Raw genomic sequence first — 27051 nt, forward strand, 5'->3', positions numbered from 1 at the left:
GATTTGGATAAAGGAAATGACTACACAATGATTTTGCTGGGTTTTGCAAAGGCATTTGACAGAATACCACAAGAAACTTTCTTGTGCAAATTAGAACAAATAGGGGATGGATATGACACTGGTTAAGTGGATAAGAGGGTGGTTGCTGGACAGATATCAAAAAGTGGTATATGGAAGGGCAGAATCAAGGCAAAAACAGGTGATTAGTGGTATGCCATAAGGTTCAGTGCTGGGATCATTGCTTTTTAATTTGTTCATAAATAATATAGGAAAAAAACCTGAAAGGACATATTCAGTTGTTTGCTGATGATACAAAATTAGATAGAGTAATAGTTAATCAAAGCAATGTGGAGAGCTTGCTGGACAATTTAAATAGGCAGTCAGTTTTGGCAAAAGATAATGGGTGTCAGATCAATGTGGACAAATATAAAGTTATGCATTTTGGGATAAACAGATTACAAGCTGATATCACACTGATGGCACTGTACTCCAGAAAGTAGATGAAGCTAGAGATTTATGGGTGGTGGTAGACACAGAGTTAAAGTTTAGAGGATATATTGCTGAGGTTCCAATAAGATTACTTGGCTATTGAAGAACACATTAACAAGTAGAGATAAGGAAGTTGTTATTCCTCTTTATAAGGCCTTGATACATCTACATCTGGATTACAGTGCTGAAGTCTGGTCTCTTGGGTTTCTTTGGGATGAGGAAGCAGTGGAGAAGATTCAGAATTAAGTGACCAAGATGGTGAGTGGTCTGTGGAATGTTCCTTATGAAGATAGATTGAGGGCATGAGGACTGCAAAAGTTGTCTGATAGGCGAAAAAGAGGGAATATGATAGAAACATTTAAGTTGCTTAAAGGGTTTTATAAAATTGATGCAGGAGAAATGTTACAGCACTTGGCTACAGGAGCCAGAACAAGGGATCATTCTTGTAAGTTGAATGATGTGGTTAGTAGAGGTATGAGGACTAGATTTTTTGCTTGGAGAATTGTAAGTGAGTGGAATGGGTTTCCAAAGTCAGTTGTGAGTGCTTTGTCTGTTAATTAGGTTAAGCAAAGGTATGATAGATTGTGTGGATAGTTTTTTTTTTTATATATATATATGTTGGGGCCCATATACGAGAGGTTGGCTGGTCAACCTATAGTATTTTAGTACTGTATATGGGTAGTGGGATGGGAAAGGAGAAACTAGAAACTTGTTGCCATTTGATTTAAAAGATTGTATATTGTATTCCTTGGGAAATGCATCAGGGGGAAGACTGTTCCACAGTACAGTAGTAGCAGGGATGAAGGAGGAGGAAAAGAAACTTGTTCTGTGGGTTTCAAGGTGTACTGTGAAAGGATGTTGGGCGGTGGCTGTACGTGTTCAAATGAGTTTAGTACATAGTGGGGGAATTATTGATGCTGTTTCAGATGAGCATTTTCCATGAAAATATTTGTAGAATATACAAATTGCAGAGACTAAACGTCTATGTGAAATCCAAAGTGGGTTGGTAAGAGATGGATCATTTATCAGTCTAATTGCTCTCCTCTGTATTGAGTCAAGCATTTTGAGGAGCTTTTAGGAGCCCTACTCCAAATGTGAGAACAGTATTTGATAGCTGGGCGGATTTTTGATTTGTATAAGGTTAACAGCTGTTTTAAAGTGAAGTAACGTCTTGAGCGAAAGAGAAAGCCTAGTTTTTTGGAAGCTGAGGATGCATTGGTTGTGATGTGTTTATGACAGGAGAGGCCTGATGTCATGGTAATTCCAAGAAGAGAAATTTCATCTTTTCTGGGAATTTGAGTGTTATCAAAAATAATACTGGGAGAAAATGGTTCTTTTTTGTGGGAAATAAGACAGAACTGGGTTTTACTAACTTTGAAGTTGACGAGGTTATCTGAGCTGCATCGGAGGATGCCTTGGAGGTCTGAATTAAGGGAAGTTGTGGGTTGAAGTGAGTTGTGTAGGGTAAGGTTTATCAAATGAATGGGAGGAGTGCAATGTACTGTCATCTGCAAAACTGTGTATTGGGTTGGAGGTCAACTGAAGTAGGTCATTGATGCACAGAAGGAAGAGGGTTGGTGAGAGAACTGAACCTTGTGGGATGACCCCAGCATTAGTTGAATGGTGGGAGGATAGGGAGCCATCTGCCATCACACATAGTGTGCATCCAGACAGGAAGCTGGCAATCCATCTGCAGAAGTCCTGAGACAGTCCAAATGATGGAGGTTTGCTTAGGAAGCCTTTTTGCCAGATCCGGTCAAAGGCTTTGGAGATATCAAGTGCAGCTACTTGGGATTCACTAAATTTTTCCATGGCATATGTCCAGAGATGGGTGATATATGAGAGCAGGTTACCTATTGATTGGCATCGACGGAATCTGTACTGGTGGTTGCTTAATAGCTGGGTACCTTCAAGGTAGAGTAGGAGTTGAGAATTCTTTGGGATATATATACCAGTGGAGTTAGAGAGTGTGTACAGATGGCATAGAATAGGAGTCAGTTCTGCTGCACAGAACTTCAGGACAATTGGAGGAATGCCATCATTGCCAGGAGCTTTTTTTGTGTCTAATTTTGATAAACGGTTTGTAATCTCTTTCTGGCAAAAGGATACAGGTGAGCATTGTATGTTGGGCAGTTGGAATGACTGGAGGGCATTTGCCATTGTCAGTTATGCATGCATTGGAGGCAAAGTGTGAAGCCAGGAGATTAGCTTTTTCTGTGGGTGATGTTGCAATTGAGCCATCTGGGTATAATAGGGGTGGGAGTAGTGTAGGGCAAAAGTTGCGACCAATTGCTTTGGCAAGAGACCAAAAGGCATGGCTACTGCTAGGACAGGCTGCAAGTTTCCTGCTTTTTGCCCGTTCAAATTCTGTTTTGGAATCATTGATAATTTTTTTGCATCTGTTTCGGGCTTCAATATAGGCAATGAAGGTGGATGGAGTTCTTAATTTGAGCGAGTTGTGGTATACCTGATTTTTCATTTGTACAGCCTTGGCACATCTTTTGGAGAACCAGGTTTGGATAGGGGATGGCAGTTCAGAGAAATGTGGGGAATGTATGCTATCATGCCAGTGAGGATTACTTCGGTGATATGTTTGGATTGGAAGACTGCAAACAATAGTCTAACCATGGGAATGAAGCACAGTCTTGGAGGCTGTCCCATTTGGCACTATTATAATGCCAAACTACTCTTGTGCAGGTGTGACTGTGTAAGTGTTGTTGCATGGGGCAGGAGATGAGCATGATGTTGTGGTCAGAATTACCCAGGGGGGCTCACTACATTTACTGTATATTTGAAAGGGTCATTGGTAAGGAAGAGATCTAGAGTATTTGGGGAGTGATTTGGGTTATTTGGTATTCTGATCGGCTTGTGAACAATTTGTGTAAGGTCGTGGTGATGGCAAATATTTCAGCGTCTCTACCTGGAGGATCTGTACAGCTGGAAGAGGAAAGCCAGTTGGTGTTATGCACAATAAAATCACCTAGAAGGATGATTTTACTATTAGGAGAGTGGGACTGGAGGCAATCAACTTTTGAGGAGAGGAAATTAAAGAGCTCGGAGTGGTTGGTGGTATTAGGAGAGCGATTGAGACAGCAGATGAATTTGACTGAGTGGGGAAAGGATATTTTTTGCCAAAGAAGGTCAAAGTTGGGCGATTCTAGTTAGGTGCTCTCTGGCAGGGTATGTCAGAGGGGATATATGCACACACCACCCTTGGGTCGAAAGGAGTTAAATAGTGTATAGTTTGGATGGTTAAGATGGATAGTTCCGGGGAAGTGAAATTTGAGTTTCTGTCAAGAAGAATAGATAGGGTTTGGTTGACTGCAAATAATAGTGGACACTATTATGGTTGGAGTTGAGACCACGATGTTGATGTAGTAGATATGCAAGGGTCTGTGGGGCATGGCTTTGACCGCAAGGATCTTGCATGTTTCCTATGCATCAGTGCCTGCATACTGGTCTCCTTGGTGGCTACCAGTGACATCACTTGGTTTTTTGCACTAGTTTGGTTTGTTTGTAGCCTATGGTCCAGCTGCTGTCTCAATTTTGACGTTTTTCTTCTAGCTGTCTTTGAAGTTGGCGTCTTTGTTCCCTTTGTGCAAAAGTTAAGTCAGGTCGAGTCGAGCACGTACACGCGATTGGGGGCAACTGTCCTTTAGCTTGCTATTTATCGCCGTTATTAATTTGGATGTCGGTGTATCACAGATCACTTTCACGAGACGTGAAAAGTTCATTCCATGCTTTCTTTTGTTTATGTGTCCGAAAGATGACATTTGATTATATTCCTGGGATCGAAGTTGCATTCACCTGCTAGTTTGCTAACATCTTCTTGCAATGAGTCTTTGGACTCCAGGGAGGCACCTATACAATAATAATAATTTGGTTGGCTAGTGATCATTACTCCTAAATATTTAAATTCTTACACTTTTCAATATCAAGGATTTCCTAGATTCAGTTAGCCACTTTATAAAACCATTCCAGTTTTACTGCTAACTATAAAACAGGAAACCACTTCTTATTTCTCTCATCCAGCTGTCATGCTCAGTTTTAAACATACAGCTTCTGTGCAGTTCATGAAACCTTCCTCTCCTTTCAAGCATTTTCTTCTACAATAGCTTTACAACTTCCAACTTCTACAATAATTTCTTGAATAACACCAGTAGTAACTTCTGGAATCCACATATATGCATCAGTTACTTAAATAGGATGTTTGTGATAGTTCAGTAATATCTCCATATCTTCATTTTTCTCCTTATCATTGCAAATATAAAAATTCCAAAACTGGACAGAATAGTGCACATTGAATACACACTAATGTTGTATATAGATGATTTATCACCCTCTGTACTCTCTTAATTTTTCATCAATCTTCAAGTTTACTAAACAGTCTGTTGTGTGGTTACAGAATAAACATTCTGAAATTGCCCATTTTTTTTAATCCTGTTTCTCACTTACTGTCCCTCAATTGGCCTTCACTGTATCAGATTTTTATCAGGAGACCAAAGAAATAGAAGTTTTGGTATAGTGATTCTCTTTACCATAGCATTGAAGCCATTGATTTTGGTAGAGACCTTTCCACTTATATGCTATAATGAGTGAGTTCACTATAGCAGTGTTTGCTATAATGAGAGTTGACTGTAATGAAATGATTAACCTTGCAGACTATATGCAATGCTGTAAATTTTGAGACGATGTGTCTCAAAATTTAACTCTCCATATCATCCACACTAAACAAGATTAGCCTGAAATGCTTTTACAAAAATTAGATTGCACAGATTCTAACAAAAACTGATGCTGAAAATTTATGTTGAAAATTTATTTATCACTAGGTTAGACTATAATAGATTTAGTTTAATCCTTTATCCCAGTGAGAGCAAACAAAGTTTGCGCCTGAAAATATCTTCAGGACTAAATATATAGTGTTGTACTATCTTATCCAGTAAGTAGTGCAACACCAAGGCAACTCGTGGCAAAGGTGGAGCAAGCTACCAGGCACTTCTAACCCAGTATCTCCCATAATGCAAAACACATTTCCTATGTGGATATGTATACTGTTATGCATTAAAGGGATTGGCCATCTACCCAGACTAGTTTCGACCTTTATTGAGGTCTCTTCAGTGGGAGCCAGGCAGAAGCAGTAGCAAGTCATCTGTGCCTATGGGAGTTGCCAAAAGGTTTATCACCTTTTTTTTAAAAATTACTCTGGATTTAGAGAAAGATGTTGAAAATTTATTTATCACTAGGTTAGACTATAATAGATTTAGTTTAATCCTTTATCCCAGTGAGAGCAAACAAAGTTTGCGCCTGAAAATATCTTCAGGACTAAATATATAGTGTTGTACTATCTTATCCAGTAAGTAGTGCAACACCAAGGCAACTCGTGGCAAAGGTGGAGCAAGCTACCAGGCACTTCTAACCCAGTATCTCCCATAATGCAAAACACATTTCCTATGTGGATATGTATACTGTTATGCATTAAAGGGATTGGCCATCTACCCAGACTAGTTTCGACCTTTATTGAGGTCTCTTCAGTGGGAGCCAGGCAGAAGCAGTAGCAAGTCATCTGTGCCTATGGGAGTTGCCAAAAGGTTTATCACCTTTTTTTTAAAAATTACTCTGGATTTAGAGAAAGATGTTGAAAATTTATTTATCACTAGGTTAGACTATAATAGATTTAGTTTAATCCTTTATCCCAGTGAGAGCAAACAAAGTTTGCGCCTGAAAATATCTTCAGGACTAAATATATAGTGTTGTACTATCTTATCCAGTAAGTAGTGCAACACCAAGGCAACTCGTGGCAAAGGTGGAGCAAGCTACCAGGCACTTCTAACCCAGTATCTCCCATAATGCAAAACACATTTCCTATGTGGATATGTATACTGTTATGCATTAAAGGGATTGGCCATCTACCCAGACTAGTTTCGACCTTTATTGAGGTCTCTTCAGTGGGAGCCAGGCCCAGAGCTGGAGATACCAGGCAGAAGCAGTAGCAAGTCATCTGTGCCTATGGGAGTTGCCAAAAGGTTTATCACCTTTTTTTTAAAAATTACTCTGGATTTAGAGAAAGATGTTGAAAATTTATTTATCACTAGGTTAGACTATAATAGATTTAGTTTAATCCTTTATCCCAGTGAGAGCAAACAAAGTTTGCGCCTGAAAATATCTTCAGGACTAAATATATAGTGTTGTACTATCTTATCCAGTAAGTAGTGCAACACCACTGGGATAAAGGATTAAACTAAATCTATTATAGTCTAACCTAGTGATAAATAAATTTTCAACATCTTTCTCTAAATCCAGAGTAATTTTTAAAAAAAAGGTGATAAACCTTTTGGCAACTCCCATAGGCACAGATGACTTGCTACTGCTTCTGCCTGGTATCTCCAGCTCTGGGCCTGGCTCCCACTGAAGAGACCTCAATAAAGGTCGAAACTAGTCTGGGTAGATGGCCAATCCCTTTAATGCATAACAGTATACATATCCACTTAGGAAATGTGTTTTGCATTATGGGAGATACTGGGTTAGAAGTGCCTGGTAGCTTGCTCCACCTTTGCCACGAGTTGCCTTGGTGTTGCACTACTTACTGGATAAGATAGTACAACACTATATATTTAGTCCTGAAGATATTTTCAGGCGCAAACTTTGTTTGCTCTCACTGGGATAAAGGATTAAACTAAATCTATTATAAAAACTGATGCTGTTTGTTGCTGTTTCTTAAAAGATTTACTCAACATACTGTAAACTAGCTACTGGAATTGAGAGTCCTCTGACCTTTGACTTCATTCCATATTTGTCCCTATGTAGACTACTGCACACAGATTTGGTCATATGGCTTTCAAGAGAATGAAGAAATATTGGATAGGGTCCAGAGGTGATTGACTAAGGTGGTTTACTTTTCTCTGGAAAAATGATCAAAACTTGACAAATTATGCAAAATCCTAATTCCCACAAAAAAAAAAAAAAAAAAAAAAAAAACTTTGCCTAAGACCACCTATCCCTCCTCCATTTTTTTTTTTTTTTTTAATAATATGTCCCAATACATCAATAGGAAGAACAGTTAAAACAGCATTGATTATTTTCGAAGCTGTAATTTATTACATTAATTTTTATTACTAGGATTCCTTTATCTTACAAATATCCTTCTATGTTTTCTTAAAGTTGGTAAAAATAGATTTTGTTTAAAGTTTTTTTTATTAAATAGAAAATATCTATTATTTTTTTCCAGTTTGCAGCTACTCATCTTATGCAAGTGAATGAGCATATTTGTCAAGCCTTGAATATGATAGAGACATATAAAGGGATATTTGATTTCAATTAACATTAAAGAGGTTTTTCATAAAGAGGTGGAAGATGAGGAGGTGGGAAGAACAACAAGAGATCATCCTTGAAAGTTGCATAAGGAGGGTGTTAACAAGGAGTAAGAAGAAGGTTTTTGGCATGTAGAGTAGTGAGTGATTGGAATGCATTGCCTGGGAGTGTGGTGACTGCAGAAAATGTATTTAAGTCACAGTATAAGCTGTGTGTGACAGTGACCTCCCACATTGAGTCTAACTCCATAGATGTCAGAAGATGATAATAAATAATTATTGAAATTTTTGAAAAAATTGATTTTAAAAAAAAGTTAAATAGTAAGATCAAATCACCTGGTAATCCACTTACCAGTGGCCTTGTCAACAGGAAATACATTATTATTTTTATTATTATTCAGGAATCTATATTGAACTGTGAGACTCACTGTGGCTGATCACTTTAGATAACACAAATTCTATCATGCTACTCTTTAAACTCATTTATTTCACTCTCACCATCCTCTCAGGTAATGCATTCCGTGCTCTGCCACTCTTCATGCGAACACTTTTCACTCTCTTACTCACCTCTCCCTTGCATTTTCTAGCAATGATCCTTTGTTCTACCACATGAAAAATCTCCCTAGTTTCCATCTCATAACTATCTCTCAGCTGCTTAAATGTCTCAATGATTCCACTTCTTCATTTATTCAAGAAACTGCAGATCACATGCCTTCATGTTTGCTTATCTTCATAACAAACATTCCACAGTAGTCCTAATGACATTTTTGTTATTACCTGCTGTAAAGTAGGTAATAACAAAAACTCTGGGCCTGGCTCCCACTGAAGAGACCTCAATAAAGGTCGAAACTAGTCTGGGTAGTGGCCAATCCCTTAATGCAAAACAGTATACATATCCACAAGGAGATGTGTTTTGCATTATGGGAGATACTGGGATAGGAGTGTTGGTAGCTTGCTCCACCTTTGCTCCGAGTTGACTGGTGTTGTACTACTTACAGAGGTAAGATAGTACAACACTATATTCAGTCCTGAAGATATTTTCAGGTGCAAACTTTGTCTGCGCGGTTAGCCTAGTGGCTTTGCGCTTCGCAACCACATGCCTGGGGAAGGAGTGTCCTAGGTTCGATTCCTGTCGACGATGCAAGGAGCTTATGGATCTTCCATAGTCAAGTTAGCCGGTCTTGGGCGTGGACAGTAGGGTTTTTTTAGCGCCTCCGTAGTGCAATTGGAAGAACGACGGTACATTGTGCCCTTCGATTGGAATAGGCCTAAGTTCGATTCTCGTCGCGATGGGAGGAATCTTTATCTGGTCAATTTCAATCGAAGGTGAGTTAGCCGATCTCATACAGAGGTAGCAGGGTTCTTTCTCCCGGAAACTCGGGTTTTTCATCCCGCATACAGACAAATCGGCCCTTCAGAACACACGCAATTTACAGACAAAAAATACTAGTTGTGGTGGTGGTGGTGTTGGAGGTGGGCGGTAGATGCCGTTGATGGAGATGATTCGTAGTAGAGGTTAGGTGTAGAGACAGTTGTAGGTTTCCTCCCGCGATGAGTCTTCGGACTCCTTGGAGGTAACAGGAATAATAATAATAATAAAAAGTATTTTTCATCTCATTCAAATCCCAGTGACCAGATTTGAACACAGTAAATCAGATCAAGACTTCAAAAGGAAATTACAGCCTTATTGATATTGAATGACTTTCTTCTTAGTTTTATGTGAATCCACTCACAAAAGGTTGTAAATTTACTACACAGTTTTCACAGTGAGTGAGTTCGTGTTTAATTTCTAGAATCTCTGTTCTAGAGACTAACCATAAAACTTTTTCAAGCCAATTCATTGGTCTCCAATAAACAGGATCATGGTCTCACATTAGCCAATGAAATTCATCTGATGCATCAGTGTCCTGGGTTGTGTTCACCACCTTTGCAATATGTCCTCTGAACTTCAAATTTCTATTCACTATCACTCCAAGATCCCTTGTCTCCTCCATTTTCTCTAGTGTAATTCCCACCATTTGTGTATGAAACCACCCATTTGTGGATCCCAAAATTCAAAACCTTACACTCAACAATGTTAAGCTGTTTATTATTAATATTAATCTTCAAACCTCATGATGTACCAAATTACAATGTATACGTCATACTCCAGGATGGGCCAGTGGAAGAAGTGGACCCTTGAATGAGTTAAGTTCTTTAATTTTGTTGGAGGTTTAAAGGTTACATTAATGTTGTATTTCTGTATACTACAGAAGTACAACCTTACTACAGCGTTATTGATATTGAATGACTTTCTTCTTAGTTTTATGTGAATCCACTCACAAAAGGTTGTAAATTTACTACACAGTTATCACAGTGAGTGAGTTCATGTTTAATTTCTAGAATCTCTGTTCTAGAGACTAACCATAAAACTTTTTCAAGCCAATTCATTGGTCTCCAATAAACAGGATCATGGTCTCACATTAGCCAATGAAATCCAAACAGTTTTCATCTCTTGGTGTAGGACAACCGCCATCATTGTGCTTATTAGAGACCGTAATGACTTGTTATATGGTATTTGTAAAATGTCTTTACATTGTCGAAAAGTTTCACTCTATATGTATCTCCATTATGTAGCATGTTTGGCACTTCATCATAAAATCAAGTAGACTGATAAAGCAAGAAATCCATTTTACAGATCCATGTTGACATATCAACCTTATTTTTGATTGTGTTAGTGTACAAATATATATATATATATATATATAAAAATACCCTTTGAAGACTTACTTCTTGCTTACGCCATTACTTTCTGGTGCTGCCTCACCAGTCCATAAATCCACCAACTTTCCCCATGCCTGATCCCTGTTTCAGATTGTCACACTTACACCATCTCATTATTACTGTATTCTCTAGATTGAACCTTTTGTTTCACTGTACTCACCCTCATTTACATACTTCTTCTTGTGCTCATCAAATCTCTCACTCTGATGTCTTTCACTCTGCCCTGGCATATTCTCTCTCATCTTCTCTTCTATTTTCTTGTCCAACCATAACATGTTCATGCTGTCTCCCTCTATTCTGTCTCTACACCAGACTTTTCAAATGCAGTCCTATCTATCTTAAGAAACTCCAGCTTCCTCACCATATGTTTCACTCCTCACATCTCAGAGCCATCATGTTCATTGTCTGCAGCCTGTTCATCTCATTATCTTCATGCATATTGCAACATGTTACTCATTCTTCCTTTTATGCTTATCCTTCATGTGTCACAATGACTTTCTCATATCTCTTACAAGGTTAAATATAAAAGAAAAGTCCCAGAATGAGCCAAAAAAAAAAAAAGAGGGAATTCAGCAGTTATAAATGTTTGTAAGAACAGGCCATTTTGATGGCACTACATGATAAAGTTTATATTATGACTAGCTTTCTATGAATATAATATTGAGTGTTCATATAATAATATGAATATAATATTCAATAGCTTTCTATGAATAGTTTTCTTCCATGCTCTATTGTTTATCAGGTCTTCAGCATTGTCAAATATATTTTGGTCTACTAAGACTACTGACTGCATCTATCCCTAGATCTTTTTTGTACCAACCTGGCATCGAACATCTGTTTTGCTAATCTTTCCTTGCCCATTCTGTTAAAGTGGCCATACTACTTTAGATTCTCACGCATTCTTGAATGCTGGTAATGTCAGGTTCCTTTCTAATATAATATCTTAATTTTTCATATGATTCTACCATTGACATCTTACTCTGCTAATTTTTTTTTTCCAACTCTCATATCTGCGATGTCTGGTTTTTGATAACTGCTTTCTTTCTACTCTCAGATTCAAAAATATATAAAGGTTTGAACACTGCATTTTATACTGGTAGTTCAATGTTTTAGTCAAAATTTCCCTCATATTCCATATAAATTTATTCATTTGGTTTCCCACCATACCAATTTTACTTATCTGTTTGGGCCACATGACTAAAAAGTGTACCTAAAAGCTGGAATATTTTACTTGTTCTATAGGAATGAGAAAAGCATTGAGTATCTCCAATTTTTATATTATGCTTAATATCACTCTCTTCATAATTAGATCCATATTTGGTAATGAATAAATTTGGAAATAATGAACACTCTCTTACACACAATTTACGTGAAACTATCTTCCTGTACCTATACCAGTTCTATCTGCTGACTTAAATATAGACTATACATTGCTCTGTGTAATGACCCATTAACATGATATACCTGAAACAAACAGCTTTTCTCTTGGCAGCTTGTCAAGTGTCTTTTCCAGATATACAAATGTTAAATGCAGATTCTTGTTATATTATCATAATTTTTTGATTCTTGGTCTTAAAGTGAAAATGTGTTTTTTCCAATCCCTGTTTAGCAAGAAGCTCAGCTTGTTCTTTTTCAAGTTTCTTTTCTTCGATTTTTCATATCCTGTTTTCAAGTATGTTTGCATAAATCTCCTGAAACAATCAGTAGAGTAATTCCACTGTAATTCTCATATTCCGCTGCTTTATTTCCCTTTTTTTTCATAATGGGTGCCATGACAGGCTTGGTGAAATATGCAGTATAGCCATTGTAAAACTCTGACACTTCCATATTTGAGCACTTTGAATTGAATATCATCTACCCACCTGCTTTTCCACATTTCAAGTTTCTGATGACTTTTCTGTTCCAAATATTGATTTTGTACTCCTGATTGTAATTCCTCTGGAATATTTTCTGTCCCTTAATAGTGTCACTGCTTATGTTGCTTGCTAGTTTTTCAAAGTAATTTCCTCAGACATCTAGAAGACCCTCACAGATTCCTTTTATAGTGAGTACTCTTCCTCTATAATACTGTCAAACGCCTCCAGAACATTTTACCATGTTCATGATATTTAACTTTTATATTCTTATCAAACTCTTCCATTACTTTTGGTTTTAACTATTTTGAAACACTTTTCTCATTATTCTTGTATGGTGATTGCTGACTTACTTGACGAGAACTTTTCATGTGATTTCTCATTTTTCATGATTGACTCAAAATTCTTGAGTCAATTCTTGTTTTCAAAACTTTTTTTTTTACTCCAATAATGTTTGCATATTGTAGTATATAGTTCACCACTGAAAGCTACTTTACTTTAATTCTTTTTAAAAAAATTTGGCATATGTTTTTCTTTTCTTTTTGGTATAATTATTATTGTTATTATATGGATACCTCCATGGAGAAAAGTCTAATTGCAGGAAGCCCACACTAGCTGCTATTTATGCAATACTTATTATACCTCTCCTTAGTCACTGTCATTGCCCCCAAAACCACCTCTGTCAATCCATTTCAGCTATTCGCTACTCTCCAAGCAAAGTCTAGTTCTCGTGCCCCCCCCCCCCTTCCTAACTGCTCTTATGCATCTTCAAGGGGATAATCTCTTATTCTCTCCTTACTCATTATGTATTGAAAACTTCTTTTATATCAATTATTTATAAGTTTCTGTCATTGCTGCCTCCTTCCTGCCTGTCAACTAAACTTTGCAACCTACATATCTTCAATATATGCTCATAAGAACCATTCCACAGACCTGTTACCATCTCCATCAGTCGTGTGTGGATCCTCTCCACCACCTCCTCATCCCCAAGAAACCCAGGTGACCAAATCTGTGCACAGTAATCAAGATGTGCCAATATCACATGCATCTTTATGCTATTCAAAGCCAAATGGTGATCAGTTCCTATGTCAGATCTACTGTATAGTCATTGATCCTGAGCCAGTGTTAGGATATCATTATCAACAATAGGATAGCCAGTATGACTGTTTTTTTCCTTTCTTTCTTGCATTTTCTCTCCATGAGAATTTATGCATATATTTATTAGCAAGTTATGGACCTCCCGTAATGAGTCTTTTGACTCATTACGGGAGGTCCATAACTTGCTAATGCAAAAAGATCATCAAACTGGGCCGATCACTCTCCATGCAAAGAACATGCTTCTGACTCCCCTACTCACACTCTTGCAGTTATACAGCTTCCAGGCATAGCCTCTTGTTCTACCCTTGTCTCTCTCTACTCTAGTTTCTTCAACATTAATCTGGTAATGACCCCTCACCAACTTATATGTCTTAATCATATCACATCTCTTTCTTCTATTTCCAGGAGTCTGCAGTTTGCATTCTCTAAATTTCTCCTCATATCTGACATCTGATAGACCTCACACTAACTTAGTAAACCTTCTCTTATCCTCTCCAGTACTTTCTTTTCTCCCTGAAAACCAGCTGACCAAATCTGTACACAGTACAGATTTGGCCTGATCCATATGTGGTCTGATCAAAGCCTTATACAAGGGAACCATTTAGTCTCTGTCCATCCACCATCACTCCCAGATCTCTCATTCCTTCCACTCCTTCAAAATTTCCCCATTAATTGTATACTCTGCATCTCAACCTTGCCTGCCAAATTTCAAGTCCTAGCAGTTTACATTAAACTGATAGCTCCATTCACTTGCCCACTCACACAGTGTTGAGATTATCCTGCAAGGCTAAAACATCTGCTCTACTTCTCATAGTTCTTCTGAATTTTGCATCATCGGCAAACAGCTGCACATCTCCAGATAGGCCATTCCCGATGTCATTAACATACAAGTTAAACAATAATGGTCTCAAAACAGATCCCTGTGGCACTTCACTAGTGACCATCCTCTTGTGGGATACCACGCCTTGATACACAATCTGCTGATACCTATCTGACAACCAGTCAGCTAACTAATTTACTAGTCTGTTATCTAATCCCATCTGTTTCAGTTGAGCTACCAGCCTGTCATGTGGCAGTTTACCAAAGACCTTCGATGTATATGCATCTCCTTTATCCAATGAATTTGTCACCTTATTATAATATGTAAGCAGATTACTAAAGCAGTCTGACCCTCTAACAAATCCATACCGACCATCATAATAAATACTGCTATTATCATCCAATTTATGAATCCTAGTCCTCACCAATATCTCTAATACTTAACAACTCCAAACACATAGTTTGGCCTATAATTTGTAGCCTCAGCCTTATCCTTCTCTCCCCCCCCTCCTCCCTTGTGGAATAGAACAATTTTTCCCACTTTTCATTCTCTACGTTTCATTCAAGACACATGCAATATACTGTCAAGTCTTACTGCCTTACTAACATCAAGTTTACATAATTCCTCATATACCTCATGCTCATTCACTATCAGTCTCTCCTCCACCATACCCTCTACACTCTAGCTTCTCATGATGTAGCCTTCACGAGAATGAAATACATTTGATAAACTGCTCATTCAATACTTCAACTATATCCTCTGCATTGGTTACCAATCTGACAGTGTCATAAATCTGCTTGCCATGTATTGAAGGAACTTCTAGAATTTTTCTTAGCTTGATTGGCTAATTTCTCCTCATACTGCACTTTTGCTGTCTTTACCAAATGAGCCACCTTCCTAGCCTGCTCTCTGTACTCTTCATGCAACTGATTATATTATCAACATCCATCTTGTGTTGCCTTCACAGTGCCTTCTTCTTCTTCCAGATTTCACACTTAATCTCTTCATTCATCCATTTTACTCCTACCTTATTTAGCCTTTTCATCTTTGGAATATACTCAGATGTTGCTGGTGTTCAATAGCTCTTGATCAATGCCCAAGCAGCATCTGTCTCTTTTTCACATAAGTAACAACTAGTTCATATCCTGAACAGGAATCATCAGAAACATCCTGTTATTATTAGGTTTGCTCCTTATCCAAATTTCCCAGATTATTTCTACATGTCTGATATCTACTGTTTAGCTTTCAAATAAGAACTAGTTTGGTTTTTTTTCCCTTTGTTAGATGATTAAAAATGTCTGTCTCTGATGATTAAAAAAAATTCTTACTTAGTAGTACCTTCTGAGTGACTACAGGCACAAATAGTCTCATTGTCTAAATTACCATTTTGAAATTTGCCTACATCATATTTTTGATTCAAAAAGTTTTATCTTCATGTTTAGTATTGAATTGTATGGTTACTCCTTTCATTCCCGGCCTTGTTTGCCGAGTGGTTAGCATATTCACTCTCCAGCCAAAAGGCTGCAGGTTCGAATCCTGTCGTGGGCATGGATGATTGTGATTGTCTGTGAAATAATAGTAGTGGTGATGGGCAGTAGATGGCATTGGTATAGTTGTGGTTCATTGTAGTTGGTGGATTGAGTGGTAGAGATGGAGAGTTGTAGAGTGAGTGCCCTCCCTCAATGAGTCTTTGAACTTCCTGGAGGTGTCATGTAATAATAATAATAATAATTCCCTTATCACTGTTGCCTGATAAAATATCTTTTTGCTTAGCAATATCTCACCTGTTTTATTCTTTGTCTCAGCAATACCAATTATGTTGACATAGTAGTTTTCTAATTCATCAGCCAGTTTTCTGTTGATAGCACCTCTCTTCAATTCAGATACTGACTCTGGTTTACTCTGAAAACCAGGTGTTCACCCTAGTTTTCAGACAAAAACAGTTAAGACCTTGTTAAGTTGGGCAGTGTCCCAGCCTGTCTGACATTTTGTCATATTATACCATCATTTTTGTTTGTGGTTAAGCTTGTACAGAATACAGTTTGGTCTGCATAGTCTCAGATGTAATATATATTTAATTTAATATAAATTTAATGTGCTATAGTCATCATTTATTGTCATTAACTAACAGTCTTGTATAAAGCCAAGCCTTCTTCACTGAAAACATATGCCATAAACCTATGCCGGCGTGGTTGGCTGAGTGGTCAGCGTGTCTGCTCTCCAGCCAAAAGGCTGCAGGTTTGAATCCCACTATGGGCATGGATATTTGTGATTGTCTGTGAAAATACTAGTGGTGGTGGGTGGTAGATGGCGTTAGTGTAGTTGCGGTTCGTTATAGTTGGTGGAATGAGTGGTGGAGACGGAGTTGTAGAGTAGGTACTCTCTCTCGATGAGCCATTGGACTCCCTGGAGGTGTCACATAATAATAAACTCTCTATATTTCTTATTTTTAACATTTGCATCATGAATCCTCTAGTACTGTATTATATTTCTTTCATTTATTAACACATTCATGCCAAACTATTTTTTGCTCATGTTGCACATCTAGTGGTAGCTTACTAGACTTTGTAACATGTATTTTCTGCTTTGGGTGGTTGGGCATAATTTTACATATTCAACAAAAGTATGTAACACATTTCAAGTTTTTTCTGGTAAAATTTTTGTATAAAACTCGAATTTGCAAACCGTCATCATGGTTTTCTTACTTCTTAAGCATTCATTTCCGACAAAAGACTTCATCTATACCGACTAAGCTATAGAGGCTCCATGGTATTATTACGCCTTTTTTGAAATTTAAAAATACAAATAGTTATAGAATTTTTCTTAATTATCAGCGAATTATACAGCCAGAAAGCAAAAAGTGTATTCCTCCTAATAAAACTTTGGTTTCTCTGGAAAGTATGTGTAAAAATTTGTCATGTCCCTGAGAGATAGCAGACCCAAAGATGAAACAGTTGTATACTGTCCCATGGGTGAGTTTTGAGCAAAACAGTTCATGTCATGGCTGGAATGAACATGTTAAAAAGTTATAGAGGCGCAGTGTGAGTTGACATTAACAAATAAGTGTGCTGAAGATTTTTTTTTTTAATTTTTTTATTTCAAAAACCAAACATTATTTTAAAAGTGGCCTCAGATATGTGGACAGAAAACATCAAGCATCGTTTGTGTGTGTGTAAGAGAGAGAAGAGCACAAATCAAGAGAAATATAGGTTAACTTTTTCTTTCCCTATTATAATAGCTTATGCAAATATAGGTTAACTTTTTCTTTCCCCATTATAATAGCTTATGCTAGATATTCATGAAACTCTTTTAACTGATTAGCCAAAAAATGTATGAATTAAAATGAGACAATGTGATGCAAAGTTGATGCTGTGAAATGATTACTCCTGTATGTCAAAATGCAAAAGTATTTATGAAGCAGTGAATATCCTTGAAGGGAATTCTAAATATCACTTAAAAGAAATTCCTACTTAGGAATTTTTTAAGAATTTTTTTGGTGAAGATTAGTAAATATAAAATACAAAGCATGAAATTTTTCCTCTTCTGAAATTAGTATAAAAATTGTCTTCTGTTGATGATATATATTAATTTCATCCTTGCTGCTGCCACACTTTCATTGTTTTATATGTGACGTTATTCTGATTGATTTGCTGTGATTTATTTTCCCTGTTGTTCAGTAAATAATTTAATGTTTGTAAAAATATGCAAATTTTTCTATTTTACGGTTATGATTTTCTCTCTCTCTCTCTCTCTCTCTATATATATATATATATGTGTGTAATCTATTTCTAGAGGTATATACAATCAATCTTCGACTTACAGTGCATGCAAGTTAATGACTACTCATACTTGCATCAGCCATCTCATTAATACCCTCACCAAATATTGCCTCATTTCTGGGACCCATGGACTAGGTTGTTATTTTTGACTTCAAGGCATATTATTTAAGAAATGCTTTTGTTAGGCTGTTGCTGTTACTTAGGGTGAGAAGACCTCAAGAGACTTTTAAAAAGAATGCACTTTTCATTGTACAAAGAATGTGCAGCATGGAATGAGGTAACAGACAGAGAGAGAGAGAGAGAGTCTGTGTGTGTCTGTGTGAATTGAGTTTGTCAGAAAGCTGCTGAAAATACATGTTCATATGTTCACAGGATTCAAAGATAAAGCCTTACAAGAGACAGGTGAAAAGATATTGCTGCTAGTCAGAATTGGAGGGCAACAAAAGGGATGTAGTGCAGTTAGTAGAAGCTATGAAAGAAGAGATGTCAGATGAAGATCTTATAGAGCTAGAAGCAGATGAAATTGCAGAAGAAGAAGAAAGAAAAAAATAACAAAACAAGAAGCAGCAGTTAAGCCCTCAAAAAAAAAAAGTGTGTACATTGAAAAAATTGGCAGAGACATTTGGCTGTGTTAAGGAGACAATTCAGTTATTTGAAAAAAATGGTTCTCAACATGGAGTGATTTAACAAAGCAGATAGAATGATGCAACACAGCTACAGACTAAATTAGATGTCATGTACAATATTTTAAAGAAGGGGTGAGGCGTTAGCCTGCTAACACCTCATCCCCCCCCCCCAAAAAAAGATAAACCTAGACATTCCACAAGTTATACATCTGGTGAATCATCCTCAAAATGCTTTGTTGCAGTTCCTGATTTTGGAAATGTGTTGTTGAGGACCTAGCCTACCCTGTTCTGCAATGATTGTCCAATTAATAAAGCAGCAGTTTTGAAGAATTGCTCATTCTCCTTGTGTTTCCAGGTGATTATGATTCGTTGTTTATTGTAGTACAGTATATGTGGTAATTTTAAGTTATAATGGGTATATTTTATTATTTCACTATAAACAAAGAGTAAAGTTAGTTAAAAGGTATAAAAGCAAATCCATACATTTTAACATTCAGTTATGTTAATTGTTAACATATCCTTATGGTTCATATGATTTCCAACTTAAGTCAGGGTCATCTGAATGGAATTCCCATCATAAGTTGAGAAATGACTGTTTACATGTGTGTGTCCTGTTATTTTAAATTTTAATCTACATTCTGTGAAATATTACTTGAAACTGAGGTAAATGCAGCTAATCATTCTTAAAAAAAATCAAAATAAAGTAATTAATCAAATTTATTTATGAAGTTTGAAATAATCATGTAGTTATATCCATATAGCTACAAATAAAATTTGTACTTTTTGAAATTTGAAATCAGATTTGAAAAATATGCAAATGAAATGTTTCTATGAAAATCTATAGGCATGTATATTGTAAAACAAAATTTGTTACCTTTTAATTTTTTTGTGTATGTTTGCCAAATTTGAAATAATATACTTTTGAGCATAAAGTTGAAATACAGTATCTGAAATATAGTTTTGATAGAGATTTTCCAGATGTTGCAGTTTTACTAAAGATGTTTATTTTGTATTTCATATTTTATTTTATATAAATAATAATAATATATATATATATATATATAAAGAGACAGATATAGATAAATAGATAGATTTATAATGAAAGCAGTTATGTATAATAATGTATAATTTTCAGGAGAATTTTGTTTTCTAAAAGTTAACTGACAGCTCATAACTATGTTTATATTGTACACTAAGATTTCAGATTGTTTATTTTTAAAAAATAAATAATAAAGGAGTTGATCTTAAATAACATGTTTTATTATTGAAAAGATATACATATTTATCATCATCATCATGCAGACACCTCCATAGTGATTTATACTTGAATTCATTCCCTGACAATAAATTCTCATTTAGCAATCCATTTCCAACCCATTACTCTCTAAGCCAAAACTAGTCCTTAATATGTTGCTTGCTAACCACAGTTATTCTCAATAGGGAAGGGAATGAGGGATGACTCCTTGCTCTCTCAAATGTTCCTAATCATGCTCTTTTCTGCTACTTATTAACCAAATTTTGTATTCCACAAACACTCCATCTGTCCTCATTGTACAGACCTATTGCCATCTTAGACACCCACTTCTGAATCATATATTTCCACATAATACAGGTGACCAAATCAGAGCACAGTAGTCTGGGTATACATACATATCAGATCTTATAAATAGCAGCGACAACACTTTCCTTATCCCTTGTGGTATTTTTTTTTCAATATTGAAGTGATCCTTTGTGTTATTCTACTCTTTTTTTCTCCTGAACTTCAACTACTTATATAGTATCTCTCTCAGATCCTCCACCTCATCAGTTTCTTTTGGTGCAGTCCTGTTAATCTAACAAACAAATTGCAATCTTCCCAGGCATACTGGTGTCACCAGTATGCCACGGCCTATTCCTTGCTGATCCGCCATATGCTACTCTCAGATGTCTATCCATCAACTATCCCGTTATCCATTACACCAGTTCTATATCTCCCCATTTGTATCATCACGTACTATAAGTAGTTGCCACATGAGCTGTTAAAAAAGATAAGTATTAGTAGTAAAAAAAAAGAATTGTGTTTATTTTGTTACGAATAATGGTTTTTAAGTTTATGAGATTGAAATTGATGTTTTTTTTTTTTTTTATGATTGGTTTGATTTTTTGTTAAGAATCTATTATCTCTATGTTGTATGCAGTTGTATTCATCATGGTGACCACCCAGATTTAACATGTCACCCAGCCTGCCACCATTTAAAGATTACTGACATTATTCATAGCACAGCTGAGGATTCTGTAGCTTTCTGCATATGTGGCATGTTCTCAGCATGTGGTTTTAAAATGTTGAAGATGAGGAGTGAGAATGTGTATGTTTGCATGAAATATAAGCAGTGGGAAGCACCGGGAGACAAAAGTATTTCAGTCTCAGGATTCAGCATCAGTAGTGGTAATGTTTCAAAAATGAATGAGTGCCAATTTTTGGATGACAAGAAGGGTGAAGAGAATGTGAGGGATGTACATATGGATTTGACCTTGGCCACTGTAGCAGAGGTTGATGGCATATCTGATGGCATGATTATTTGTGTGTGAATGTCAGTTAAAAGCAGGATGTGTGGAGAGAGAAATAGAACAGCTGAGAAAGGAGATGGAAGGCACGAAAGAGGGTAAATGGAGATTAGGAGACTAGAGAGGATGGCTAATGCAAGAAGAGTGTGTGTGTGTGAGAGAGAGAGAGAGAGAGAGAATGAGACAAATAGGGAAAAAATTGGGAAAAATCAAGAGAGTGTGGAAGAAAGGGACAGAGAGAGAGATTAGAAGCAAAAAGAATCAGAGATTCCAGTGAGAGAAAAATGAATGAATTAATTAATATTTTTGGAGTATCATGTATGGAAATTTAATAATTCAGGTTGTGCAGAGCAAGTCAGAGGAGTACTTCCCAGGTGTAACAATAGAGAGTGTAGCAACGGCAATAAAGCAGGGTGAAAATATAGAGGAGATAGTAATAATGGTTGGTACAAATGACTTGAGAGATAGCATGAATTGTGTAGCAAGAAATTTGAGATTGATGTTATGGATGGTGCAGCAGAAATATGCTGTAAAAAAGAGAGTGGGTGTGTTGCCTCAATATGATAATGTAAAGTGGAGGGGAAAAGCATTGATAATGAATAAGATAGTAAAAGTGTGTAGTAAGAGAGGTGTGGAATGAATATGTGGCTGCATTGAGTACTTACAAGGATAAAAGAAAACTGTATGCATCCTCTTGCCTTCCATCTCCAAACACAGGCATTTGGAGAGACTGTCGCTTTCTGGGCAAGTTAGTGTGTTGGGGTAGGGAAACTACAGTTGCATGGGTGAAATATAAAAAGGATAGCCTCATGTGGGAAATAGTAGCTTGAGAGATTGTACACTATATTGCAGAGTCAGGTGGAGTATGAAGGAAGTTATAATAGCCATAAGAATAATGCACTGTTTTTTTAATATGTATATGTTAGGTGCATTTAGGAATAAAGGGAATGAGTTCCAGGCAGTGATTGTTTGTATCAATGAAACTTGGTGAACTGAGGAGGATGTTCAACCAGGGATAGATATTATTATTATTATTATTATGTAACACCTCCAGGGAGTCAAAGACTCATCGAGGGAGGGCACCTACTCTACAACTTTCTCTCTCCACCACTCGATTCACCAACTACACCAATGCCATCTACTGACAACCATCACCACTAGTATTTTCACAGACAATCACAAACATTCATGCCCATGGCAGGTATAGGGTACAGCTAAATCAAAGGGTGTAGCATATTTCACCTGATAGGAAACCTAAGCATGATGGTAGAGTATTACTCATGATAAGAGATGAATTGTGCCCTCTCAGGTGAAGAATTACAGTGGAGATAACACTAGTGGCTTTGATAGTATATGGTGTGAAATATGTATAGATGTTTATAAGACAAGACATTTAGTTAGATGTTGTTATACGAGGGTTGTTTGATAAGTCCATGCAAAAATGAAGAAAACATAATTTTTTTTGGAAAACATTTTTTATTTTTCAACATAATCTTCTTTGAGGTCTAAGTTGGATTAAGTGTCCACTTTTGCGGACACTTAGTCCAACGATGCTCTAGTTTTTGATCCCATCCATGTAGTATGATTTGTCCAACTCTTCAAAATAGGCAGTTGTTTCTGCAATCACCTCATAGGTTGATGAAAATCTCTTTCCTGCCAGCCATTTTTTCATGTTTGGAAACAGATAGTAGTCTGAGGAGTCAAATCTGGAGAGTGGGGGGGGGGATGCAAAAGGACTTCGTAGTGTAAATCGAACAACTTTGTGGTCACTTTTGCGGACTCTTTTGATCCAGTCTCTAGATCCACTCATCAGATTCACCTATTCATGAACTCATAAAGTGGAGAAGGAAATGCATAGCTGCAGTGAAAGAATTAAAGTACTATTTAATTGACTAAAAATAGTTAACATTACATGATTCCTTTGAATATTTCAAACAAACTACACACCCACACACACATTATCTAAAAATATTTGTCCGGACACTTTAGCAATTTATTATTATTATTATTATTATTGTTCTGGGAAACTCCAAGGAGTCGACAGACTCATCGAGGGAGGCCCTAACATCATGTCTGGAACAACTATTCAGCATTCACACAGTATCTATCATATCTTGCCTTGAACTCATTCATGGTCGTAGCACCCACAACAGACTCTGGAAGCTTATTCCACTCATTCACCACTCTCCAAGTAAAAAACCTAGCTCTAACACCCTTGTCAACCACGCTCTTGCCCAGCTTCCATGCATGGCCCCTAGTCCTCCCACCACCAGTCATATTTTCAAAAATATCTTCTGGATCAATCTTATAAAAACCCTTTAGTAATTTGAATGTCTCAATCATATCACCCCTCCTTTGCCTATCATCCAATTTCTGCAACCTACAAATCCTCAACCTATTCTCATAAGGTTCATTCCACAGACCTGCTATCATCTTGGTCACTCGTCTCTGGACCCTCTCCACTTCCTCCCCATCACGAAGAAACCCTGGTGCCCATAACTGGGCACAGAAATCCAGATGGGGTCTTATCAAGGCTCGATACAGAGGAACAACAACTTGTTTGTCTCTGCATGTTAAAGTATTTTTCATAAGCCAAGTGATTTGGTGAGCTGTTTTAGTCACTTTTGCAATGTGCCCCCTAAACTTCAACTCCCTATCCACCAGCACTCCCAAATCCCTGGCCTCATCAATCTCCTGGAGTACGGTTCCACCAATGCGATATACTGCTGCTGTTCTTTTCACCCCAAAGTGCATAACCTTACACTTTGCCACATTAAACTGACATCCATTTTTCCTAGCCCAGTCCTCCAAACTATCCAAATCATCCTGTAAAATTTTGACATCCTGTGCACTCACAATTGCTCTACCCAACTTTGCATCATCAGCAAACAAGTGAACACTTCCTCTCAAATCCTTTCCAATATCATTGATGAACAAATTGAAAAGCAGTGGTCCAAGAACAGAGCCCTGCGGCACTCCACTAGTCACAAGCCGTCTTTTTGACTCCACTCCTGAATAAACCACTCTCTGGTATTTCTCCTTCAACCACCCTCCTATCCATCTTACCAACCCTATATCTATCCCCATCTGCTCCAGTTTACTGATTAGGGTTCCATGTGGTATTCTGTCAAAGGCCTTGGCAAGGTCCAGTAGTATCACTGTAAACCCATTACCCCTATCCAGTTCAGCCGTCACTGTGTTATAAAACGTGAGCAAGTTACTGAGGCATGATCTACCCTTCACAAAACCATGTTGTCCCCCATACAATATCCCATTTTCATCTATCCAATCCTGTATTCTTTTCTTGACTAATTTCTCTAAGACCTTGATAATGATTCCTGATATGCTAATCGGTCGGTAATTTACAACAGCAGTCTTGGAACCACCTTTATGCAGTGGAACTATTTTTCCCCTCCTTCCACCTGCTCTGGACTAACCCAGACCCGAGACTCAAATTAAACAAAATGGTCAAGGGTACTGACAATTCTTTAGCTGCTTCTCGTACTACACGAGCTGGTATACCATCCAATCCCACAGATGTATTGACATTGAGGTTATGCAATAACCTCAATGTCAATTGTCAATGTCAATGGTTGATTCGTTTCTGCAGTGTCACCACCTGGATGATATATTCTTGCAAAGTGCTCACTCAGTAACTCAGCTATCTCAACTGATTCAGTTATCTCCCTACCATCGGCATTCTTTAAAATCATTCTGCCATGTACATTTTTCCTTTTACTTGCTACATATCTAAAAAACTGTTTAGGATTCTCTTTAGCCTGCATGGCCAATGTTCTTTCGTAATCCTTTTTTGCTTTTCTTACCACACTCGTCACCCTTCTGGCCTGCGCTTTATACCGTTCATGTGCCTGCCGGTCACCTTTCTCCTTAAATTCCCTCCATAGTTGTTTCTTTTTTTGCAGCTCAAGCTTAATGGTGTTATTCATCCATTTAACCCCTACTTGATTTATTATTCGGACTCTAGTTATACAGTCAGCCATTGCTTCATGCAAGCACTTCTTAACTACCTCCCATGCACTATCAACTTCTAGTCCTTGCAGTTGTACATGCCATGGCACTGAACCAATCAAACTCCTAAGCTTGTCATACTTTCCAGCCCGATAATTCCACATGTACCCTGTCTTAATTGAAAATTCTACACCTTTAGCCACCTCCCAAGTTAAGACCCTATGATCACTCTCACCGATTGGTGGCAATGTGGTCATATTTGTTACAGCCAAATCCTCAGATGTAATTACTAGGTCAAGCACTCTCTGACCCCTAGTATTTTCTATTACATGCTGTCGCAGATAGTTATCCCTTAATAACCGCATAAAATCCAATTCTTTCCTCCCGTGTGTCCTCTCCTCACTCCAATCAATGCGACCATAGTTGAAATCTCCCATGATAATCACCCTCCTTCCACTCATTTCTTCTATTTGCTTGTGCATACTGTCACCACCATCTTTTCCATCACCTGGTCTATAGCAGCACCCAATTGTATATTTAGTTCTGCTAGCCACAATCTCACACCAAATGGCCTCAAATGTGCTCTTTTCTCTATCCTGCAATTCAATTTCTACTCTCCTTGGCTGTAGCTCATCAGCTATCATCAACAATACTCCTCCCCCCATTTTATTCTCTCTGTCATTCCTGAACACACTATACCCATCACATTCATTCCCACTAGCTATATCATCTACAGTCAGCGATGTTTCACTAATACCAATAACCTGTGGTCTGGAAGTGCCAACCATGGCCAAAAACTCTTCCTTCTTGTTCCTAATACTCCTAGTATTAGTGTACATGAATTTAAGACCCCCATTAGCCCCAACCCTACCTTGATGCCTTATATTAACTATCCCACTCTGGTTTGTTGTCCTTATTTGCTCTAGCATATTATATTCATTCTTACATTCAACTGCCTCCCTAAGGACTGTATATCTACTCCCCCCCTTAACAAATCTAGTTTCCCTGAATTTGCACATCCACTACATTCAGCAAGTCCACTACTTACATTCAGCACATCCACTACTTTCTCAAGTCTTCTTACACCATAACCATTCAAATGCAAGCCATCCATCTTATATAGATCCTTTCGCCCATCAAACTCACTCCACACGTCCACAAATTCCACACCACTCGTCATACATAACCCACGCATAAAGTCATTCGCAATTATGGCCCTCCTTTTAAACATTTCACTGTCATACCGTGGCAAAAGACTAATCATTCTAACTCTCTCACTCTTTTCTTTTGCTACCTCAAACAATTCATTCAGGTCTTCTATCATTTCCATTTTATCTCCTTTCAAATCATTCGTACCTGCCACAACAATCATTTCTTTCACCCTTTCCTTTTGCTCTCTAATAGACTCAGTTACATCCTTTATGGTCGCACCAGGTTGGTACGATTTTGTCAAATCATCTACTAACACACGTCGTACTAACGAGTCTCCATACAGCACTCTATCCTTCATTTTGTTCATGTTCACATTCATACGCCTGTTTTTCCTGTCATACCTTTTATTATTGGTTGGTTCATTCAGTCGACTTTTGTTCATGCACTCTAGCTGCTGTTTTGCCCTTTCTATCGCACCATTCAACAACGCGATCTCACTCAATGCATCTATCTCATCTTTTTTATTCTCTGAGAAACCATTAATACTATCATTCACACTTTCTACATTCACACTCTCATAATTCTCATGTACAACTTTGCCGTTTCTTGTCATATCGCTATTTTCTTCATTCTGAAGTTTGACAAAAATAT

The 27051-nt window shown here is 37.4% G+C and overlaps 1 protein-coding gene across 3 annotated transcripts in view; it reads left to right on the forward strand.

The window, feature by feature from the left end:
• LOC150100495 (FERM, ARHGEF and pleckstrin domain-containing protein 2-like) overlaps nt 1-19890 on the forward strand; it is a 726486-nt gene extending 706596 nt beyond the window's left edge. For all 3 annotated transcript variants that reach the window (XM_090403005.1, XM_090403006.1, XM_090403007.1), the window contains one exon: nt 18482-19890. The gene's annotated coding sequence lies outside the window, so the exon portion shown is untranslated. The remainder of the gene's footprint in view (nt 1-18481) is intronic.
• The last annotated feature ends 7161 nt before the right edge of the window (nt 19891-27051 follow it).

This window comes from Typopeltis vanoorti, chromosome 13 (genome assembly GCF_054136105.1).
Source record: "Typopeltis vanoorti isolate ZY-2024b chromosome 13, IOZ_Tvanoo_1.0, whole genome shotgun sequence".
Classification (NCBI taxonomy): Eukaryota; Metazoa; Arthropoda; class Arachnida; order Uropygi; family Thelyphonidae; genus Typopeltis; species Typopeltis vanoorti.